This window comes from Zootermopsis nevadensis, unplaced genomic scaffold (genome assembly GCF_977971745.1).
Source record: "Zootermopsis nevadensis isolate Lab colony 2312 unplaced genomic scaffold, Znev_1.0 Znev_ptg000018l, whole genome shotgun sequence".
Taxonomy (NCBI): domain Eukaryota; kingdom Metazoa; phylum Arthropoda; class Insecta; order Blattodea; family Termopsidae; genus Zootermopsis; species Zootermopsis nevadensis.
In genome coordinates, this window is record NW_028259150.1 from 1505687 (window position 1) to 1531716 (window position 26030).

The 26030-nt window shown below is 36.7% G+C and overlaps 1 protein-coding gene across 11 annotated transcripts in view; it reads right to left on the reverse strand.

Moving 5' to 3' along the window:
- The window catches only part of LOC110827484 (uncharacterized), a 703936-nt gene that overhangs the window by 421228 nt on the left and 256678 nt on the right, over positions 1-26030 (reverse strand). The window contains exon 1 of one of the 11 annotated variants that reach the window (XM_087351039.1): positions 9108-9600. The exons of the other annotated variants lie outside the window; for them this stretch is intronic. The gene's annotated coding sequence lies outside the window, so the exon portion shown is untranslated. Of the gene's footprint in view, positions 1-9107; positions 9601-26030 lie in introns of those variants that run through there. 11 annotated transcript variants of the gene reach the window in all.

Genomic DNA, 26030 nt, shown 5'->3' on the forward strand with positions numbered 1-26030 from the left:
GCTGAGAAATTTTAAGTGATTTTTCTAACAAATTATGGAATTGTGACTTAAAGTACGCCACATTGTCTATGCTATTCTCATCTGACTATTCGCAGTCATTTTTCCATATCCCACTCAACGAACAGTTTACATAAATCATTAAACTCATTAGTCTCAGACTATTCGTGTTAATCTTAAAATGAATCTTCCTTACTGCGACTTCTCTTTCATGTTCCATTAAAACTGAATTGATTCCATGTTGACTGCCAACCGATCAAAATTTGAAGGTGCGTCATATCAAGCACGATAATTGTCACATAGTAGCTGATAAGACGATCATAGTTTTTTATTTTAATATGTGTGCTAAGCTCTAGAATTATACTGTCCTGTTTCAAACATTAGCGATATCATTCTGTAATACAGCATACAATATTTGCTACGAAGTGGATACAATATCTCATTTTTAGTAAGAAAATTACCAATGACGAAAGTAAAAAAAACATGTATTGTAATGATACGAAAATAAAGTGGGACGTAATAAAAGACAAAATGCGTTTATGAAAAGCAAAATGAGTTTTCTTATTCAGAGTATAAAAGCTGAAAATGATAACAGGATTAACCGTCAAATTAAATTTAAACTGTAAAGTCGATTAACATAAGGCAAGAATAATATAGATAAAATGCAATAGAAAACACATAGGCTAGGTCAAACTCAATATACGATTACCAATTCAAATTTCCGCTTATTGCAATGAGAAAGTTAGACACAGACATGACAGTAATAAGCTAACACATATGGAAGTACATTTTCATAAAAACACACAGCTTTCTCTTACGCTCGCATCCATATGTCATTTCTTTGACAATAGACAACGACACAGTACACCATTAAGCAATTATGAGCCATTTTTTCATTTTATATTCAATACTGTCGAAAAATTTAGTGTAACAGTTATTCAGTCCAATGTAATTATTCTAAAACTTGCAAATTTAGAAGTTATTTAATTGAAATGTTTGTTATGTCAAAGTTAACTTTATTTGAAATTGTTCAAATGTGCGAGGATTTGAATATTTATGAGAAACAAACAATTTATTTTCAGAGTGTCATGCTCGAATCGGTTTCATGACGATTCTTTCCACGCAAACCGACCGCAAAACGATTTCACACATACTCAGCATTATAGCTCAAAGTTTCTGTACATTCAGTCTAAAATGACAACCCATATCTAAGCTGTGATTAACAGTACGTAAAATATAATAAAATCTTCTCTGGCAATCAGGCGCCCTCTGAACCCTGATGATGGCGACAGAGGTGGTTTGTTCGTGTAACCATTCGACGCGGCTGATTGCCCGAAAATATTTTATTCACATCAGTCGCCGCGAAAGCTTCAAATCATATATTACGAAAATAATTCAATAACACGTGATGGCTATTGGCACGACGTGATTTAGTGTTTATTACCCTAAAGTACAAACGTACATCGTATCTCTGGTGCAAGTATAACTTACATCTTTTAATCCAAATATATATTTTCCTTTTAACACAGATTTATAAGTAGGAATCAACATCATTAAGCAGACCCGTCTTGAAAGTCTAAGAGTCGCTAAGCAAAACAAAAAATTTGGGCGCTCTGTGAGAGCAGATTGTTCGTTAACATGCATATAAAAGCCCGAAAACTCTTCATATCCCGTGTAACATTCAGGAGCATATTGTTTCTTTACGGTGAGGACTTCCTAGAGGACTGCCTAACCACCACCCATTGTCGACTGTCTTCAATTGTTCATTGCATGGGCTCTATTCGCATCTGTATTCTACATGTGCAGGTCGCCTCCAGCACCCACAAAACGAGAAAGTCACGCTGTGACACAAAACCAAATTAAACAAACTGACTTGAAAGCATAGAACATCTGTGAGGAGTTCCACAATTTACTTACTTTTGAAAATTAATGGCTATTCAAATGAACATTGCTTCTTCTTGAAGTGTGAGTACAATTCGAAATTAAAGTCTAAAACTCGTAAATTATTTTTAAACGCAGTGAAGAATTGAGAATAACAGAATACAGATTTATAATAAAAAAGGAATATTATTATTACTAAGACATACCGACTCATTTTGTTCATAGAGACTGGTCATTATAATTGGAATACAAGGTATACAACCTTAAAATCAGTTTTCTAATCAAACATATTTTACATTTAAGGGATGGCAATAAATCTAACATAATTCACATCTATAGATTTTCCTATAACACTTTACACAGCGACGTTTCGTCATCAGTAGTACAAGGATGAGCTACCTGCACGACAACAAAGTAATTCCTAGAATACTGACACAGATTCAAAATTCTTTTATAATCACTTACAACTAGAAATTTTAAATCAAAATCTCCGGATCATCACCAATATTTGTTGGAGTAAAAGATAAGGGATGGGTGTTTTTAAGATAGAAACATAAGTCATTCTATGTAAGTATGTAGTCTGAAGAAAACTTTTTCGTTCTACAAAACTATATGATCTGCTCTGAATAATATAGCTAATATTACAAAGGATTTGGAAGATCATCGGAGTAACAAAATGGCGACGACGCGCCGAGAAATCGCTGTCGACGTCATGAAACCTCCTCTTCCTCCTCCGAGGCGACGTCGCGTCTCCGCCACCCGCCCCTTTACCTCCCGTCCTCAAAAAATACTTGCCAAGCCGTCCCGTGCCCCTCCTCATCCGGTCCCAAGGCACTATAAGCTCTAATTGATACAAATTAGCTCTGGTGTCGCCGGTAAATAATAGAACTAATTAGATCAGAAACCAGTATCAACGAACACTCATATCTATAAGCGAAATTTAGCTGAAGAAGTGGGCTCTATGTCTACTCTTGCTACCAAAACGGGCTAATTCAATAATTGGAAAGCAATCTAAGCGTAAATGGCAAAGAGTAAAAATTGTTAATTTGCGCGTAATGAAGTAGAACGGCGGTGGAGAAGTTAGGGTGTCCTAAAAATATATTGCCTGCTTTTAAAACACGGACAAAGTGTGGTACGGCGTAGAAGCGCCGCCTTACGAGGATAAACAGGTAGGTAATCTTACCGACGTTCAAGGAGAGCGGCTTAGTGCAAACCATTGATTCGCCATCGTCTTCTGAATTCAATAATATTTCGGAGATAATGTATCTTCGGTGTTGGATATGAAGGGCTCTAACGAAAGCTCCTCTTACGGAGCATTGAAGATACAGAGCTGTCCCCCAAAAACCCTAGGCCTAATGTACAACTGCTGCCTCACTATACCATAAGCTGCAACAAAGTAATATAACCGAAAACTGACAAATGTGGGTACAATGTACAGCTTAAGCATTGCATTAACGAGACCAATTAACTCTTAAAAATAAAAGCTCATATTTAAATTAAGTTAAATCATGACGGAAAGGTGACGGAAACAGCTGTAAGCACATTTGTTTCCCGTAGAGCTTTGAAAAAATTAAAGTTCTCTAAGAAACAAGTAACAACTAACACAAGGCCTGAATTTTATGTCGACTCGTCCAGTATTTTCGTTTATCAGTGACGTATTACTATTAATAGCGTATATAGGCACAAATCCTTAGTAACTAATCGAAACAGTCTTTTGGGGAAATATTTTAATTACCTTCTATACGCAAATGTGGACAAACTGCATGTTTCCATTTAACACAAAGGTACAAGCGGGTGACGAAATTGCAGCTTTTTTGTTCGCTTGTAATTTTGGAGAAAATTAACGCCTGAAAATGAATGTGTCCGTTTTAATATAAATCTAATAAATTAATGCCACTTTCAGTGTCTTACATTTAAGATTGCGGTAAAGTCTCGCATGTTGGTCTTAGAGCGGTCACAAGTGTTATGAAGTAGACCGGAAAAAATACTTAGACAAATCTACGTATAACATTGAAAAAGAAGCAAGCTCACATTTGAATAAATATTTTATACCACGTAAAATTTGTTCTATTTTCGGCGGTAAAGACAACTATGTGACTGTAAATAAACCATGACAAAGGCAATGAATTTCTAGGTAATCAATCCTTTTAAAATTAATATTTATATTATTGTGTTCACCTGTGCATTTACTTTACAGGCAAGATGGCAAAAATAAAGTGTATTAACCCAAATCTGTACAGTCTTGTGAACGTAACATGATAAAATTACACTATCAAAAATATTTATTTCACTTCTACACACTTCCAAAATTGGATCTGCACACTGAGTATCTTGAGCGACCGTAGAATGTACGAGACAAAGCAAAAAAATCTCCTAATCCTAACTTATTGTACATCATAGTGTCACTGATTATTATTTAAAATTTTTACTACTATTGTTTCCTACGTGTCTATGTTGATCACAATAGGACAAAGGTGTTCAATTCTAACACACCACCAATAATTCCGCTGCAACCTTCTTTCGGAAACTAGTCATGAACGTATTCCCATTGCATCTAGTCTCATCATATGAACTTAATTACAGAAGTCACGAATACGTGACCCAATACATTTCTACATGAAGACTTATACACGAAATACGAATCTGCGATTGTATGATCACATGGAAGCGCACGGTGTGTGTTAACACAGTAAGCACTCAAACTGCATTCGTTTGAAATATGAAAACATTTTACTGACAATTTTTGTTCATTTTGAACTAACCGTATTCTGCCTCTTTAAATGCTATCTGTGTTGTAGACTTCACAGTGCACCAACAACACATTTGTTGTTCGTGGTTCTCGCATTATACAGAACTTGTAATGTTGCATAGGGTCACTGTAAAAGGTAAATGTGTTTTAACAGAAAATACATACTTTTTAATAGGTTCGAGGATAGAAGTGAATGTATCGATACAAAATCGTCTTCTCAAGGCATAAAAACTTAGAGATTACGCGTATTTCTGAGTGACAAATCACGGATTCTATTCAAAGACGAGTTTTATTACTCAAGAGTTTCCTTAGTTCATATACGTAAAGCTACCAATAATATAAGTACACCATGCGCACTTCTGCCCTAGTCAAGAAACCTTTAACTCCATCTTCCTTATTTAAACCAACAACGAAGAATCAAATAAGTGTATAACCACCACATAAAGTGTCAGGATTAAAGTTATTTAACATAAGACTACTAATGAATTATGTAACTATCTGAATTCATAATATTGTTGAAAGCTACTAGTCGCTCAACCGGTCAATAAATTCCAGTTCGTTGCCACATTCGCGACTGAACCCTATCTTGACCAAGTTGAAACTAGTTCACACCATAAAATATTATATCTATATCAATTTCTAAAATATTATCAATCTACGCTAGGTATCTGACGTAGTCAATCAATGTCAACTACTTCGACGAAAATTGTGTATGTATTTCTCGTCTCTCTTGGCGATATAATAATTCATTAGGTATTGCTTCTCATCTCTCAATAATAATTTTAGGAATTATTTACAAACTAATACATAAATCTGCGATATAGACATTGTAAATAAGTAATTGTTTCGATTATTAAATTATGATAACAGAAAACCGTTCATTTTGTGCTAAAATCGTATTACAGGCTTTGACGTTCCACCCAATTCGTTTTACGGAGAACAAATTATATCCATGAACCCTACACTGGCATAAATTTAAGTTAAGAATTATGTGGAAACTAAATAATTTTAAATTAACATTTGGGTCCATGAAACATAAGAAATTACTGTATTATCATTTTAGTGATTCCTCATTTTTATCACACAAACCCATGCATCAGACAAAGGTGCACAAACCATGAACAATATTACATCTTATTATTTGCCTTAATAAAGAAAGTATGTCACGTATTGCAAATTTATTAACATACCAACATTGCACTTGTGGATGCTTCATCGGACGGTAAGATGTCATATTTCGTACTGTCTAAGTGAAGTATCCATCTAGGTTGAGAGTTCGTACAAAAGTCGCTGTAACGGTGCTGAATAATTACATTCATGTAATAATAAATTGCTTCGGTAGAATATTTCTACAGAAAGAAAAGTCCTTAATAACTGACAGTTCCCGAAAAATTAAATTTGTCTGATGCGTGGACCAAAGAATAAAAGTACCATTTGCCGCAATTACTTCTTAGTATGTAAGAATGTTTCACTGTTTGTTGCGATTTAAAAAGAAAAGTTACAATCTTGTGTCCATATTATTGGTGGTATTATTAGTGTTGTTATTACTGCCTTCTTACGTAAAAGCTACCCCTTCCTTAGACGCACATCTGCCAAAAAAACTATTTGAAATACATAAATATATTTAGTTAACATTCGTTACACTTCATTAATTTTAAAATAATAATTTGTTTGTAGCCATTTATTACTTTATTTCGTATAGTATAATTAAGTAATTATTTATATTTTGTGTATAATATTATTATAATGGCAGTATTTTTAAATTTATTTTGTGCTGTATGTGAAATTGGTTATTTGGCTGTTGAAGCAGCATACTGAAATAAAAATTAAATTATTTAATCATTACTATTATTATATTATTAATGTTTTAATGTTTTCATCTATTAGTTACATTTACTTGTTATGAATTCCGGTACCGTCACTGAGTATTAGATAATGGAAACTGATTTGGATACACCGTTCTTTGTCCACCTTCACAGAATGAGGCTCTTACAATAAGGGAACCTCGTTTGGAATTGATGTAATGGAAACTACGAGGTGAGTATTTGTAGTACTACAAGTAAACGCTCCCTTCTGTTCAATTCCAATGTCGATAATACCTACTAGAACAGAGAATGTCTGGTGGTACGTCAGACTACTGAAAAATACTGACCGAATAAGTACAAATAAAGCACAAATTGCTATTTGTGAAGCTAAGATTTAAATCTCAGTGTCCTGAAATCGTTAAATATAAGCGAAGCACACGCTGAAAACGACAAATGGTCACTATTAACAAACGAACCCAAAACGTCTTTATGCCGCTGGGCACCTCTGTAGTCAGATGGAACTTGTGTATGCTAATATCCTTCGTTATCTACGTACTTGACAGCCGTGAGGAAAATGCAATCTACAACTTGTTCTCAGAAAATACATACGGCTATCAAGGGACGCAGTTGTCTTCCACGTTCCGATAAAAATTTGTCTTTTCTTTTGATTTGTCACGTTTACCAACGCTCACCTCCCTGAAGTAGGAAGAAAAAAGTCACACGAAGATGCAAAGAAATTAAGAGACTGCTGTGTGTGAAGAACCTTGCGAGCAAACACTCGCCTGAGGTCCTTCAAACGCCCCCCACCCCCGAGAACCTCATCCCTTCACCTTCTTCATTACGCGATAAAGAGCGCCATTACCATTCTTGATGCAGGATTGCAGATGTCACAGATTACAATCAGACTCGAGAGGGAAAACCTCCTCGCCACCCCTTCCAAACTCCCAATTCCTCACACCCAGCCCTTCTGCAGTCACCAAAGGGATGTAAGGGTAAAGATGAAAGGGGGAAGGGGTTGAAGAATTAAGGACCGGAGTCCTTGCTATTGATTTCTCGCTTTCATTATTGCTTCTCATTTCTTACCCCTCTCTGGGTTCCTTATTTTAAGTAGGTCCTATACATAGCGCCCAGCTTAAAGTGGTTTCCGTTAATGCTTATAAATAATTTAGCATTCAATTTATAATTCAAGAACAGTGCAGTAATTTGAAGGCACTACATCAAAGTTCCCGTAAGACAAAGAAATGTGTCTAATTGAAAAAGAACTATCGGAATCTATACTAATTAAAAATATATTTCATTTTCGAAGAGATTCAAGTACGACACAAACATTTATTAACTACACGGTTATCAAATTTTTATCCTTGACAGTTATTTATTCTTATGATTCGTAAGTTGTGACTAGTTATTAACGAAATATGTCTCTTAGTATTTATTTAATTGAATATGGATGTTTCGTTAGACTGAATTAAAACATACGGTTAGATTATATTTGTTAAAATAAGCACATCGGTGTTGTTAATTGTCCGTTTGCTGCAGACGTTTTCAAAGGCGCGCACCCAGCGAGAGGCAGCGTCGAAGAGCGCGCGGATCGGAGCGACGGGCCTGGCGGCATTAAGTGTCCACAAAGTATTTGCTTCCGACAAAGCATTGCGCGCCTGTTTTAACATCATTCAAGTTTCACAACTAAGAATAATCGCTACCATAAAACTAACTGCTACAGATAGACTTTAAATGCAGTCAGAAATTCCGTTAAACGGAGAACGGTGACAGGAATTTACGCCTGTCTATCAAACCTCCACAAACTGTCGTCAACTTATAATGTATCTTACCGAAATCTTTAAGTAGTATCATCCCGCAACTGGGGTGTACTTTCACATCAGAAATCAGTAATTTTTCACTACTAAACACGAGCCGATGCTCGAAACAGCGGAACTACGCAGGAACATCACTGTATCACCAAGTGGAGAATATCTTCAAGTTGTCTTCAATATATCTTAACCACACACGAAGCAAAGTTAACCGGAGTACTGATTAAGCCATGAAGTTTCTGTTAGACATTAACCAAAAGCCAAAGAAAACCTTGGTTGCGCAGGAGTGGGTTAGTTACCAGAAGAGGGGGAAAAGAAGTATGAATACCACTAACTTACTTTGATGTAAAAGAAGAAAAGCTATATAAGAGTAGCGGGGAGGGAGGTACGAAGAGGGGGAGGGATGGAAAAAAGTTTTCAAAACTGTCATAAACTTAAGAGCAACCGAAACTGCAAAGTTGGCCTCCCATATTGACTCCCAGTAAGAAAGAGTAACTCAGGAGGGGTGTGGTGTGGTTGTTGGAGGTAGTGTTGGTAGTTGAGGAACAAGAAGAACAAGTGGTAAAGTTGAGGAAGAGTAGGGGTGGGGTTGCTGGGGAGTTACTCGAGTCAAAAGAAGAGACTTGGAACAAAGTTGTACGCTTTGCTATTGCTACAACTCAAACTACAGCGGCCTCAACCAACAAGAGGGCAAATTTTCGAAAACCTTCTCAACAACTTAACTTTTCTTCAGAAAGCAAGAGAGAATGAAAGGGAATGGATTGTCCCCCACTCCTCGTCAAACAACTAACTAAATCCCATCAAAAAGTAAGTTTGTTTCTCGCCGCCTAAATAGTACCTGAACCGGGCACTTATTCTCCGTCTTACCTCTGACGGAAGAGCGTTGATGAGGTGCGCATCGCCCGCCGGATGCTGGTGTCAATGACTGCTGCTACCGCTGCTGCTGTCGGCCACCCGCCTTGATCGTCTTCCTCTGATCAAGTTGCTTGCTGGTTGCTGCTACTACCGGTGGACGTTGGACTTCGACGTCGTCGTGGTGGTGGTCCTATAATCGTCCGGACCGCGCCGCGACGCGCCTACGACTACAGCCGAACACTGCCGAAGTAACCCGAATTGGGGAGGAGAATATCTAGAGAGAACTAGCTAGCTATAGCGTCTGCCTGCTGAGCACCTCTCCCCAACTATGGTAGAGAGCCTTGCTTCCACGCTGTGGTACTGGAAGTTCAGGCGAGACAAGGGAAGAGGGTTCGGGAGCCTCAGCAGGATCCCAACGTCGTCGGCGACGGCGGTGGGACGGCGGTACCGGTAAGTGAAGGAACCAACCGGCGGCTGTCCGGTAGTTCGGAGCTCTGGGTTTGCACGTCTGTTCGTATCCGACGTCGGGCGCACTTTGCGGGTGTGTGTGTATGTGTGTGTGGGACCCTGGCATTACAAGGGGAGGGAATGAGAGAGAGAGATTGAATCAGGGTGGACGAACCACTGCCTACCGGGCTACGAGAGTGACAGAGACAGTTTAGAGACGGGCGGGCGGAGAAGCTAGCTTAGGCTCCAAGCAAGCAAGCAAGCTATTGATTCTGAAGAGGAGGGGGTGGGGAGAGTAAGTGCAAGCACTGAGGATTACACCAACTTCGCCTTCTGCTACTGTTGCTACTCCGAAAACGTCATAAAAATCCCAATCAATTTCGTGAAAACTGATGTCAATAAGCATAATCGAGAAAACTCTTTAAGACATGAAAACTAGCGTCAATAAATTACTGATTTAAGATTCACAAGATTTTTGCTGCACATCATCAATTTCTCACATATCAAGACATACGCAATAGCCACAAGTCATAAATAAAGATCTTATTGACCTTCTTAAACGTATGACCTACATTTTCACACGGGATGTGTTGCCCTCTTATTGAACTGAGGTAGCAGGGCGTTACAGATCACCATGTACACTTGTTGTAAAGACTATCTATAAATATAGCTATGTTTAATCGCAAGTGTCTAAACTAAGCACTAAATTCGAGTGAATAACTTCAAATTACCTGAAGAAAGTTTAGTATGAGGTTTAAAAACTAACCTATCCCTCAAAACGCCCGGGACGATGTTATGAATTGATAAAGGATGGATTTTCTTTTTTTCTCGTTGATTTTTGTCACGTTCTAAAATATTACTTTATCATGAATTTCACGCTGATTTTTTAGGCTACTTTCTTTTTTTAATTCACCTTTCTGTCTGTGTCATTACTTTAAAATTGTGAGTGACTGATTTTTACGAAGTTTTATATGAACGTTATTCCCTGGCTAACACATCAACTTTGTACTTCATAATTTCCTGTAACCAATAATAAGGGGCAGAACTGAAATTTTGTAAGGTGGTACACCTTTAAAAACACACATATTCTGGTAAGATAATTGATTATCATATAAAACAACATGGCAGCGTGTAAAGATTTTTTTTAGCTTTCAGTTTGACAGTGTTAGCTATGAAAAACTAAAGCCAGACATGCGAAATTTGGTACAGAGATAAAATTGTAATCATTCCTACAAGTTATACGTAACACATTCTTGTGTGTAAAGAGATTAAAATCAATAAGACGGCTCCAAATTTCGAGGGCATATCTGGAAAGTTTTATGGAAAGTGTATCTGCACTTACGTAGGAAACTAATATGCATTAAATAAACTTATATTACTTTAAATTTAATATTGGTATACGATTTGTAAGACTAGAAATCTGTGCAGTAAGCCCCCTTTTGTGTTATACCCAGAAAACCTTTTAATCCTTGTAAGCCACCAATTAAATTACCGAGCTATTAATTTAGTATTAAACATCGCTAAATAATTAATATAATCTACATTCATAATTAAGAGATAAATGATTATACATGCCAAGCTCTGTATTTTGGTCTCAGTTTGAACTGTGACTGGCCATTTTGCTACTTATATTTGGTTTTTGTCTCCTTTTATTTATCGCAAAACATACTTAGCACATTAGCGACCCCCATGAATAGAAAATTATACAGACAATTTTAAAACCAATAATAGATGGAATAATTACAAAACTTCGCTTCAGAAAAGTAGAATTTCGTAGGAAAGAAAACGAATGGCAAGTGCTGCCGTTAGATTTGATTAAGTCATGCCAGTTACACACAGTTGAAACGTTTCTCATTTTACACATTCTTACAAAGAGAAGAACTCAATATTTCGAGGGTTTTAAGATCCGTATGATTACTACGCGGCCAACGTCTAGATCTGGCGTACGTGCAAGAGGTTTTCATCATATCACATAGGAAATAAATTTCAAACCTCTACGAATTCTGTATAGAGGCAAGCATATACCAAACTAGTATGTACGTACATACGTTAATACTACATATACATGGGAATTACTACTACATAGCACCGCCAAACAGCCTTTCGGTCACTTCCCAGATTAGGTACGCTAGACAGGGTTTTCCGTTAACTCTTGCCTCGCAAATTAAAGAAAAATCAGGGTGGTAGCTCTTTACTGCTGGCTCGCTTAGGAGGATACGTCTCTTTCTGTCTCTGTCTTTCTTTCCTTCTCTCTCACTCTCTATACGTATATGTGTGGCTGGGGTAAGGGTGGAGAAGGTCTGAAAATGTTGGCTTCATCGAGAGTTAATCCTCTTAATAGATTCTAGTTCGAGTCACTTGCTTTGTTGGCTCGGGAGCACGGGGTGGAAAGTGAAGGTGGGGTGGAGGTTGAGATCTGGGTGGATCTATGAGGGGCAGAGCAGGCGAGATTTTAGGACCATGCCAAAACACACAGGATTCTATTTTTTAAAAATTCCGTAAAAATATGATTGCTCGAAAGCCATTTTTCCTAAGTGGGCGAGAGAGTAACGTTCAGCTTAAAAATTCGAGTATTGTACCAGATAATTTTTACGTTCAAATTAATCGAAAAGACGAGAAAATATACGTTTCAAAAGCGCGTTTTATTTTAATTAATCAATTAAATTACTGAAACAGTGGAAGTCATTAATACAGAAACGTCGCTTTTCATTAGCAGTGCCCAACGTCAGCAAAGGCAGGCGACTCTGATATCAGCTGAATGCTGTGTGTGGTCATATGGGGATTGTTACATGCCACTAATTTGGTTCCACTGTACACACATTTCACAGTTACAGGCTACACTCACACGGAACACTCCATAAAGTTGCCTTATGACATCTTTATTATGTGCTCACAATTTTGATGTCAAAACTGGAATTTTCTCTATTCAGGTCTGAACTCATATTTTTTGCATTCTCCTTTCAGAAATTATTAAATTAATTACAATATTGTTACTTAAGTGCCATTATTTATTTTTATTCAATACAATGTTTCTCTTGTCAATCGATTCATCTTTGTTGAGTAATCATTTATTGCGCTAGGGTAGAATCACAAACAAAACTTTTGGATGAACAAAACATTTGACGATTTCTAAAACAAATACAAATGATAAAACGGCATTATATTATCGTATTCTATTTTAGAGTTCATACGAATTATCTAATATCTTAAACACATAATGGACCACAATGCAATGAGATAAAACCAGTTCGAAACTTATCAAGCAAATCTTTATAATCGTCATATCCTCACCTGTCGTTTTAGTTACACGTGTTCATACACTCCTAGCGAAGTATTAATCCTTATTGGTAATCAAATAGTGTACACGCGTGGCGACGCCTCTCTCGAGACAAGACGTGTCTGTATGAGACGATGGCATAGCTAATCGCCCGAGAAGACTTCACCATATCACAGTTTTAGTGCTGTTCAATTTAACATTCCGTCCAGTACGTGACTTGTCACTTCGGATCCAAAGACGGGTCTTTATATTGACGGCACTAATGGTTTTCCATCACATCCTATTCTTCGTTGAGTTTAATAAATATTAATTGCACAAGGAGAACTCCACACCAGGGATTTACACACTATATGGATGTATTTCAAACACCTGGAGACCCAGACGGTTCATTGTTTTCATACTGTAGACTATCCGGTCAGAACACGATGTTCACACCTTCAGAGGTGTCAGGGGTCAAAATCTCTGCCATATTCGATATTTTATGCGGCCAACTCATTTCTCAAATTATGCGCGATTTGCGATAAGAATGTTCTAATTTTAATAAATTTTAAGTTCCAAGTGCATGTTTAATAATTACTTATGTAACGCTGTTTTATATTTTAATTAAATAAAATTTAAATGTGTTTCAGTGAAATTAATGTTTGCGCGTGTGAACTTATGGGAAATACAGGAACAAAATTTAAGATTAAGCATGGAATTTCTAAAAGTAGGCAGCCATGATTTTCGCCACCCATGTGATGGCCCCCGGAACTGTCGTCTTTTTTTAAGCGGCCCTCAGTAGTCACTGAGTCCTGATAAACCTCGTTTAGAGGACTTGAATCTAATTTCGGACTAATTTATCAGAACAATTATTAAACGTCAATTTAATGGACTGGCTCTTAAATAAATGAAGTCAGTCAACATAATGATCTTTGGCTTTTAGAATATCAACTTGTACCAGAAGAGGTTAAAATAAGGTAGACTCGTATTTAAAAATGTTTGAAATTATGTAATTTATTTTCATCGCCCGGTAAAAGACACCCACTCTCACCGACAAATTATTATACTTAAATACATATTTACTATTTACGGTTTGGCAGATTTTATAGGAGTAAAATTAAATACGATTTAATTCTTAACAGATAATAAGAACCGTTTTTAAATTGCACTGGCTATTGGGCATACGATTTGCAGAATTACAGATTCGCCGATCCTTAGCGTCAACTTCTCCGACAGGCACGTAAGGCGTGAAGCCTATTGTAGACCAATAGCGCTAATAAAGTTTTTCATAAAACCAAAACTTAAGCTTATAATAAAACATATTCTCCGTTGTGTTTCACTGCCTGAATGTTTCAAATCAGAACTGTTAGGGAGACAGAATTTCAGCCCTCATTTTTGGAGGCTAAGAATGAAATGTTAAATGAATCATGGTAATCAATCTTCATATAGGTAACACATTAAAATGGCGCTCCTAACTGACGAATCTTAATTTATCACCACTGCACTGAATACGTATCATAAACCGACACTATAACAGCGTAACTGAAAAGCAATGACACTCAAGAATTCCTGCTCTTTACATAGAAGCACAGACAGCGATACAGACAGATACAATTACACCCAAGAAGTACTTCCACAAACAATTACCCAACTATGTAATGACGGTCTTCATTATTTGCGTGTTTCACCACAAACTATTAGCGTGGTAAAATAAATAAAGATGGGATAGGCTGGAGATACTGAAACGTATGCAAGTTTTTGATCACAAAACCTGAAAGTATTAGACCATTTGTAAGATCTAGGTGTAGATGGAAAGAATATTAAAATGGACCTCAAAGTTACATGGTATGACATGTGGTCTGAATTCGTCTGAATGAGGATAAGGTACAGAGACGGGCTTTTTTGATAACGATAAAATACCTTCGGGAAACCTTTTGCTTGCGTACCTAAGCGCCCAAAATGTTCTCAAAAAGGTTTCTGTCCCGTGGAGACAGTCACGTGTCAAATTATTCTTTATTAAGTATATAAACAGTAATTAAATCTTGTGGAATAATGGTGGGTTAATTTTCAAAATTACAGCAGGGAGCAGATTATTTGTATGACTTGAAGCCTGCTCCGAACTGACGCTGCTGATCGGCCGAGATGATTTTACTATATTATTTTGTTATAATTAGCAATAAGTAGCAGCAGTAGTAGTAGTAGTAGTAGTAGTAGTAGTAATAGTAGTAGTAGTAGTAATAGAGCGGACTCAATTTATGTATAAATTCTTCCCCATACATATAATCTAATTGTAAATGGTAATGGCATATGTAAAATTGTTAAGTTTCAAACTTGCTTTCTTTACTCGTGACTCCAGCGACAAAGTTTGGGCCTTGGAAATTATACTTCAAGAACGTTTGGCGCGATGAGCCCATCTACTGACTTAAAAATCGATAAAGGATCGGTATTAACTTCAGAGACAAATATTATAATTTTACTACTAATCGTACGATATTTCTCCTATTTTACCAGATGTAAGCATGTACTATTCCACTCCGGCCCAACAATTATTGGGGTACATATTTGAGTGTTGGGCGGAGGAGCCACAATTACAATAAGGGCGATATTTCTTTTCTGCGTGGCAACACGACGTAGAAGTCCGGCGTGGGACGTCCATGCCCACGATGCCCGCGACTCGCAGACTCACTCAACGTCGGGACGCTACCACCTCCTCCATACACAGGCCTATATATCTACGCAAGCGCAACAGCTCCTCCCTGCACGCCCACCAAAGGCTTACTACCTTACTTTTTTCCCCTCCCACCCACCCTTCATCCCCACCCATCGCCCCTCTTCATATCCTATCCCCATCTCCGACGGAAAAGTTTGGAGAAAGTTTTAGACGGTACTTTTAACTGATCCTACACTGGCCGCCTCATATTTTTTATATGCTGTATTTTTCGTATCTTGAATGCTATATATTCTGCAGGTCACACAGATTTAATGTTTACAATGAATCAAATACATTTTATGTCAGTGATTTTGTTCTCTGAGGTGCGAAGAATATTAGGTTCGAGTCCCGACTTATAACTTGAATTTCAGTGTTTGTCGTCAACATGACCGACCGTCTAAACACACGCACTGTGGCGCAATACACTAAAATGTCTTACAGCTAAAGAAACTTGTTAGATGATTACCATAATTAAAAAATATAAAGAACCGGCGGTAAAGACTCAGAGAGGCTTACTTAGTAGGAACGCAGCACTATATATATATATATATAAATGTCTGAACGTTATTTTATACTATTCTTTTACTGGAAACAAAGTTGATATTCTCTCTTAGTCCAATCAGCTAAACATAGTCTAAATATGCACCATAAATAATAATAAATATTTGTTTCATAAGAATATTTGATTTAATATGCATTTATATACACATTAAAATGAAACGTTAAGAGAGGTCACTGGTAAAATCACATTACGTAAATATTTCCTTCATCATCTTTTTTCAAGCACTTTCATGTTCGGAAAAATTTTACCAGATTTACAGCTTTTGTGTAAAATATGTAATAACTTTCGCGATTATGAAATAGCAATATAACTTATATCTTCGTTTATTATCATTTAAATATATAAATAACTTGCTAAATAATTACTGGTTGTCCACATAAAGTGTTAAGAATTCAGACCATAGGGCGTTTTTACTGTGACCTATCACTTTCAGTTTAACAATCAGTTGATCTAGACAATTTTTCGTAATTATTCTTAGCAAACACGGAAATCAACTAGCAACCTAACCTAAGTATGAATCCAGCCAAGTGCCTGAATAACTGACTACAGACCTATGAAAAGTAGTTCGGAGTGGACGGTTCAGCACAAGTAACACTACTAGACCAGACAATGAGTCGTTTCAATCCAGCAACAGTCTCATAACTAATTTACCTAAGTTCAATTTTAATATTATTACACCATCTCAATTTCTGCCTTCCAACTAAACGATTTTCACGAGATTTCCCTATGAAAAATCTGTGCAATGTTCTTGTTTCGAGCAACCAATCAATGTAAATAGCAGCCAATCTTAATCTAATAACTACTAATTATGAAAATTCATTTCAATTCATGTATTTATGTACCTGACAATAGCTAATGAAGGCCAATTACAGCCAAGCACAAAACAGCAGTTAATGATAACATTACATTATACAGATGGCATATACGATAAGAAATAATACTAATCAAAGACAAACACAACATCAGACACAATCAGAGATCCAAAATGAAACACTACAGAATATAAACAGGGGAAAAAACCTAATATTTAGAAAACTTGCGTATATGTAAATATAAATTACCTATCTAAAGCTTTTAAATTATTGAGATGACTATCTCACTGGTCAGTGCTTCTTTTTCTTTTTCTTTGTACGTGAAGAAGCCGATGTGTACAACCAGTGTACGTTGGCTCAACTGAATATAAACTTATTCGGTGGCTATGAATTGAACAAACAAAATATAGTCGATACGGGGCCTAAGGGCTATAACTGTCTCAACTCCCTAGAGCTTCCCACACCACGCAGTGTACAAATGAAATTCGTAATTGTCAAACCAGCTGCTAATATATCTCGATATCAATCAAATTAAAATCGACTTCATTCTCTCATATAATAAAACTACTCTACCTTCGAATGTAAAGCATGCGTATTTAAATACCCTTCCGCGATCACTGCTTTAGGTGAACTGTTCTTTGTTTTAATATAATAATTGATAACTTTGAACATGCAGGTCTGTATTTCATGGCACTTTTACAGCTTAAATGTTGAGTTCAATACTCGGGTATCCGACTCAGTCAACCGTGTCTCTCAATCAAATATTGGATATTATTACAAAATTAATATCGTATTTCAATATAAACATGCTTATTGTCATATCTGTCTATTTCCCTCTAAATATCTCATTAAAACTATGAAAATTATATTCGCGCACATTGAATCCTGTTAGATATTTTATTATCATTATAGACGAATATTACATTTCTTGAAACTAGTCTATTTTTTTCGTCTCTAAAATTAAAATTAAATTGAAATTAGGAACTTTTATTTCAGTTAATCATTTAAGTCAGCAACACACACTCGACATGTCTATTTTGTTCGGCAGCAACATTAATGCGTGTAACAATTCAATTCAGTTCAAAAACATTTCTTATGCACCAAACGATATTTATTCTAATTACTACCACACAATAAATAAGGTACAAATGATGCGGAGAATATTTTATTTTGTGGACTCTGTCAAATTGAGACGTGCACTGATTTCGGAAACTGCATAAATGTAATCTAATTTTCAGCAACAGAGTTAAGCCCGTACGTCTTGTAATGCTACAAGAAATATAATCTATTCTGCGACTTGTTTAGATGAATGGTAACATCCAGAGCACAAATTTACAAGGTCAGGGGGTCACTCCCAAAAGGGAAACAGAAAATAAGTTCCGATATGTCATCACGTCCACATGCTTCATATTCTACAAACTGGTACCACAAATTTTTATTTTATGTGTGAACAATACATCATCACTCGCTGAAATATTATTATATTAACATAAATGAATTGAATTGAATTGAATAACTTTCTATTTAAAATTTCTATACTTTAAGAAGTGACTGAAATAATATATAATTAGGAAGTCGTTTTTGTCTGTCCGCATGTTTCAACTTTTCGTTTAGAAAAGATTGATCATATTTCGATTACGTTTAGTGTTGGATTTAGGCTTATATCAGAGCTGCCGGTGGAAGTAATTTCGATTATAACCGGTACATCCAAATCGTGATTTCAATTAAATTTTATAACCATTTTATGCATCAAAAGTTTTTTAACAGTATTAAATCTTGGTTCGTGGCACTCCAGATCACATCAGAGAAACAATAAATGCGTACAAAAGATCTAGTTGAAATGCCTGAATGGGAGGAATCATTTGGACGATCTTTGCATAGACGGGAGGACAATATTAAAGCAGATCTTAAGGAAACCAAGTAGAAGGAGGTGGACTGGTTTTTTTGGCTCGGGGCCATGATCTGTGATGGTCTCTATAAATCTTCGAATTCCATAAAAACTGGAATCTGACTTGCTTATCGACTATCAGGTTAACTGCTCCATGGTGACAATCCAACGAAACACATTACACCAAGCTGAAATTTTCATTTCTATGAAAGGCATGACATCTTAGAAACAAATGCTACATAACGTATTAGTACACATCTGAGTAATACCCACAACATCCTGTTCAAAAATATTGTATATGTAACAAAAAAATGCAAACATTTTGTACTTCTTAATAAGAGACATTCTTTTCGTAATAGTTAAAAAGTAATACTACAGAGGAATACAAACACGCAACAAACGCACTTGTTAGACACTGAGCTACAATAAATACAGTGTGTTCATTAGCCGATATCACTTGTACCTTGATACCATTAAGACAGAAGTGTTAAATCCATTCTCTAAAGCCGGTAACTAGTTTTAGAGTGGCTCCACCCATTGGTCTAAACGCTATTTCATTTAACTTATATTTTAGCAATATTGTATAATATATGAGGTTATCACAGCGGTGAAAATGTAGACTGTATTCTAAACTGTCGCGCCGTATAGTATCGTAAATGGTTAGCACACTTCCGGAGAACCGAGTCTCCTCCATCTTCATAATTTAAGTGACACAATCTTTTGAAGCGTTGCTAACCACCTACAAGACAACATGGCGTTACATCCCAGAAGACCATAATCGCTAATAGCAATATTGATTTATATCCAACTACATTATTTGTCTTGCCATTTCAAGAATCGTTTCAAAAATATTCCACTTAAGAAACAGATACGGCATATAAAATAAACTTGTAAGTTATCTGTTATTGATCTTGTAAAGAGCAGGAACCCTAGCTGTGCAGCATCGCAGTCACGGTCCAGCGGCTAACGTCTGAAGGGGTATGCAACTCGCATGCTTTGCAAGTACGACGGGAGAGTGGGAACAAAGTCTAGAAGGCGGACATTTAGCCCAGCAAGAGGAACGGACGGAGATGAAGCCAACGAACGAACAGTAGCCGTGTGGAATAGCGCATGGTAATTCAAACAAAGGAATCCATAGCTCCTGGCTATTAAAACATTCAAGCATAGTTACTACTAGTCCTCTATCGTAATCATCATCATCATCATCATCTTCCTAGTCATCATCAGTGGACGTGGTTTAAAACCACAACAGCATGGCTACATTCTATATAACGGGGACCAGCTCTCTCTCTCTCTCTCTCTCTCTCTCTTTCCAAAGTTGTCTACAGCAATATGGATTACAAACACAGACAAGAACCATTTATTGGGTTGCAATACTATATGATGTTTCTTCTATTTTCCACGCTGCTTTGTAACTGTAGGCTTCACTGTCGTGACACAAATAAGTAGTGGTGGAAACGAGAAATTGTGTCGAATATATGATAAGCAAAAATAAATATCATAAAATTTTGGTACATATTCTCTGCTTGTAAAAAGGAATTACTCAATTGTAATTTCTGAAGTATACTGATTCACCAACTGTAGATATTTTTAGATATATAATTTTGAACGCACATAGAAGTACACATCCATTCTTAGGTTATTTAAAATCACATATGAATCTAGAGAAGTCATAACTCAGAAATTATGTTAAACATTGTCCATAGTCTTGGAAATATTTTAAGAACACGACATTCTGGAAGTATTTTGAAACAGTGATTAACATACAGATCAAATACACAGGGGTTTCGGATTACATTCTGAACTATAAGCGTAGTGTACGCACGCCTAAATCAACGACCAATAATCAATATAATTGTGTTGTTGTGAATCATTGCCACAAGACATATAGTTCTCCAAACTTCATGTAGTGGCGAGAAAGACACACGAATGTGATGAACAGTTTTGGAAAAGGCAATCTTAGTTATTTAAATTTACTTCCACGGATTTTTTGTTTGAGAAACTGAGTAAAAGAAGGAAGCACCTCATTGAGTACAGTCTCTTCCGTCGAACTAAAGCGATTCGAAATGAAGGTCAATCACTCATGAGCATGACAATAATTTCTCAACATGGATAAATAAATGTGTATTTTTCGCCAAATTACACACTTCTCTGAAGCTTAAAAATAAAGTCTACCTCTCATATTAACTCCTAGCCACCAAAATCACAATAATATAATTTTTAACTTGTTTCATTCAAATAAAACTTCGTCTCTCACCCTGAAGAAAGAACACAGGTAGTTGCAGACGTGTCTCTGACACATCGGCAACGAAAGAGAGAAGAACGCTACAACCAAGGAACACATGACCACGAACTCCTGAGACCTGGGTGCCAAGGGTTGGGCTCAAGAGTGAAAGAACGAGAAGGAGGAGAAAATTAGACAACGGGCAGATTCATGATTTGAATGTCTACTCTTCGCTAAATATTCTTACGGTGATCAATCAAAGCAGATGACATGGGCGTAATTAAACATGTAAGAGCGAGGCGTAATACACTTGCAGCAGTTTAGTTGGAAAACTTCAAGAAAACTGACCAGTTATGGAGATCTAGACGCAGATTATATTGTAAAATTGAAATTTATAATAAATGCATGTGGTGTAACAGTACTGATTGGATTCATTAGGCTCAGGACATGATCCAGTAGCGAGTTATTGTAAACACGATAGATACTAAACCTTTGGATAACATAAAAAATGATCATTTCTGAATAACTGTCACCTTTACTGTATGATGTTACTTAGATGTTAGAGTAAACTTGTAATTTGGGATGTAGTGGATTTTGTGTTAAGTCCTCGTCGGAATCATCGTACCTACTACAACCAAAGGCTGTGTGTGGAACGCAAAATTATGGGAAGCTCTTAAGTGTCCTGAGTTTGGTCTAGACAAAAGCGCGGTTACTTTGTTCCGTTTACATCATTGTTATAATCTTTTAAGCGGAAACCGACAGCGGTATGGCAATCCTAAGTCGGTAAATAAGCACAGATAAGTAAAAGTGTCGGACGTTTTGTGAATTATGTCGATAGAATTAACAATAAATAAATAAGTTAACAATAACAATAATTGTAATTTCACAACAACCAAACCGAGCCAATTACAGAAAAGAATCACAGAAAATAATAAAATGTAATAAATCTGAAGTTACAAAATTCAAACGTTCAACACTATTTCCCGCAACATGAGACTGAGTCACATCCAGCTCCATCAAATGATTTACAAGTTAGATATCCCTTTTAATATTATCTTCAGTTTATCTCGGTTTGCGTAAAGGCTGCTTTCTAAGAAATTTCCCCAACAAATTCTGCAAGAATTTCATATTCTTCTGTGTCAAATTATCCTTTTAGACTTGGTCGTTTGACTAAATATTATAAAACAGATAGACATATTCTTTGGGCTCTTTGGTTAACCTGGATTCAAACCTAATCCAGTTTTGAGTCTAGCAAATTAGGGGATTGAACTCACACAATGTAATTTCTCTCTTTTTAGGCCACTACACCCAAGTTCAAATACTTAACCACACCTTTTTATTTTCAGATATATGCCTTTATTAATATTTTAAAAGAAGCAATCGTTGCCCATTTTGAATTTTTTAAATACTATTTATGTACGTGCTTGAAAGCGGAGGGGGTGATAGCGTAGCAATAAAAACAACAACTTAGCATACTAAAGTAATAATACAGGTCTGTCGATAATAAAAGTCAGTTCACTGCTCCCAACTAAACAGCCATTATAATTTCACATATTTACAATTAAATTTCATTTGTCCTGACCACAATGCAGTGTTTTTCTATTCATACATTGAGTTTTGCGTAAACATCTATGCGCATGCGTTGCATATGTTCCATTTTCATGGCACCGCTGTTCCATGCGAAATGTCTTCATTTCTAGTGTCGCCCGCTCCTACTCGTCGGAAGATGTGCGCAGATGGTAATCGTAATGAGTATCTGTTTTACTGGGGCCATAAATACCAGTTTCAAAAAAATTATACACCGCTCTCTACCGCCCTGTGGTACAGTCGCTTTGTCACAGAATAGACTGACTACCGCGAACACAGCAAAACCATCATGCAGAGACGTTCAACAGATCCCAAAGAAGCGGACAGTGTCCTCAGTAAGTGAATGGCCAGCCAAGATAATTCTTATCTTATATAATCCCAGACTAAAACAATGTGAGAAAAAAGGCCGACTAAGAAACATTTCCTGACTTAAATTAAATTCAAAGCTTCATAGTCTGCTTGCCTATTACCTATTTTAATATTACCCTACTACCTCTCTCTACTTTTACAAATGTAACTATTCGCTTCTAGCGTTATTATCAGTACAATAGAAGATTCCTGTCTTCTGGGTTGTTGCGGTATGTAGTCTGGACGATTTTAACTAACATTTCAGAGGTCATTCATCGCCCTGATGACGGAGGCAGTATGACCTCTGAAACGTTTGTTAACATCGACCAGACTACGCAGCGCAACAACCCAGAAGACAGAAATCTTCATACTCATCGCCCTGATGACGGAGGCAGTATGACCTCTGAAACGTTTGTTAACATCGACCAGACTACACAGCGCAACAACCCAGAAGACAGAAATCTTCATACTCACCGCTGTGAAAACCTCAGATCTTACATCAGTACAATAGTTTTTAACGGATCAGATTTCCAGTATCTCAGATTATACTCGTTGCAAATGAGACAAAAACACACAAATTTAGGACAGCAATGCGTGCTTGCAGGACTCGCATTTTGTAGTCATCTTTTCAGCTGGGAATGTACCTTGGTTCACGTCACAGAAAATATCACATGATATTACTTTTTCGGTAGCATATCAAGTGTACCTTAAGAAATTCTGACATGTAAAGCTTCAACGTTGTACCGGAGTGTCGACACCTAAACTTTAGCCAGAAAGTCAGATGAGGACCACGGCCGTACTGCAAATACAGAAGCCGAATCGAAGGGTGACAAATGTCCGGGGCCCCATGTTAGTGCGAGTGGACACATCCGTTGTACTATTTGTTAAGAATTGCAGTTAATTTTTAATGTTGTGCTACAATCGGTAAACAAACTTTATGCCTTATTCCAGAGTGACACTAATTTATGAATGTGAATTAAATTTGGTTTCGTACTAAAAGTTGTTCAGTTTCTTACATTTAGTCCAAGATTTCGAATTTAGGTTACTAAACTCCTTACGTTTCTTTACTTAAACAATCAGGAAATCGAGAATTTCAAACTGTTCATATATATACATTTGAAAACATTTCTCCTACAGCAATTTGATGTATAACTGATTTAAGTGGGAGTCCGAGAGGGAACGTAGGTGTACAACATCATGTCCAGAAACTTTGCGGTACCTAACCTACTCCCCCCACCCACTGTGGCGATGTTGGAGCCACCTCGTAATACAGCTGTCCGTTACAACTGTTAGGACATGAAGCTGACTCCAACAAGCCAAGCCCCTGCCTGCCTGCTCAGTTCTAACGCCCGGCCTCGCAACTTGCCTGCCCTTTAATATGCATGTGGTAATTCAACCCTTTTAATTAAAATTACACGGAAGGATGGAATAATACGCGAGTTATGTTAGGGAGTAAACAACAGACAAGTACCACAGTAACCATGTCCACATTGTTCTCAAAACTTTTTCTAAAAAGACATATGTACGAAATTTTACTTAGGTCCAGTCTTTATTACGTGTGGCAAGTTTTAATTTTTTCTAGTTTTCATACTTCTTTGATTTATTACGCTTTCTATGATGGAAAGTGGTTTAATCTTAAGGATATATAACTTGATGCCACTGTAACAAGCATCTGTGCAGAGTAAACTTGCAAGTAAAGAGCTAGTTCATCTTTTACTTTACTGGATGCAAACAACAGTCATTTTATTTAATCTGGGTAACAAAGTGTTATGATTGACATATGGTGCCCTGCATTTTGGTGACAAGGGTAGAACATTATGACCAAGCTTTCGTCTTTGCAATGCGATGCCTAATCAATAGCTTTGAACTGAATGAGACAACTATCTGTGTTTATTTGTTAGAAATAGTGTCATTCATATGATATTTCAAGCGAAATATAAACATATGAAGTACTTGGATAATTCATGCTAGTTCCTGGAAACCTCCAGTCGCTCAGCTGACCATCAAATCCGCCGTCTTTTGTAGGAACCGAATCCTTGGTTTCATGTTAACAAGATCTCCTAACTGGATCCAGTCATCTGTTAACTGAATCCATTCCACACCCCATTTCAAGAGCCACTTATATCATTCTCCCAAATTTAATCAGATCTTCCAGATGGTCTCTGCCCTTCAGGTTTACCAACTATAACTTTGTATGTATATCACATCTCCCAACTACATTACATATTTTATCACCATAATCAAATATTATAATATATTTAAATTATACTCGACAAAAAATTCTATGTACGTTAATGTGTTTATGTTTTATTAATACGTACTTCTTTTATTTTCAATTATTTATAAGCATAAACCTCGTCACAAACCTTCAAGCATACAAACGAAATATTTTAATTCTCGGACTATAAATTCATTTTGTAAGTCTGTATGTTGCTTTGTTTGTTCTTCTTGTGATCCGCTTCGGTCCCTTCAGGTTAACGAGAAGCATAACATCAAAATCGACAGCAGCTCCCCAAATATCTTGGTGTTTTCGATTCACGACTATCCTTGTCTCATTCAACACCGCGTCGGTGCCAGTATTTCATGTGGTAATGGTGTATTATCATACGGATCACTTGCTATGAACTTCGATCATTAACAAAGATTATACACCGCAAAGAAGTAGCAACTATCCCGAATCATTTTAAAATATTATCGAAACAGTTCTTCCACTGACGTCAACGAGGACTAAGCTCCACATGTACTCGATTTCAATCGGTAATCCGTTTACAGTTTATCTTGACGGTGGCGTTCCGTGGCTTCCTTCAGTCTGGGCAAATGCCGACAAAACACCTTAAAATAGGTGAAGATAACCTCCTTCCAAATTCTAGCATACCATTCGTAGTTTTCCTACATCACTGGATGCCATATAACATCTAAAGCTACGGATTGACGTCAGATTACCAAACAATAAATCAATGGGTCTTGTTCGATGTTCGACGTCAAGGTCGACGTCACGGTTCTATCTCTCTGGTGGAAGGTAAATATTAATTAACCAATCGATAATCTTACAATATAGTGAGAATGCCCTCGTGTACATTAAGAAGAGGGTTATACTGTGA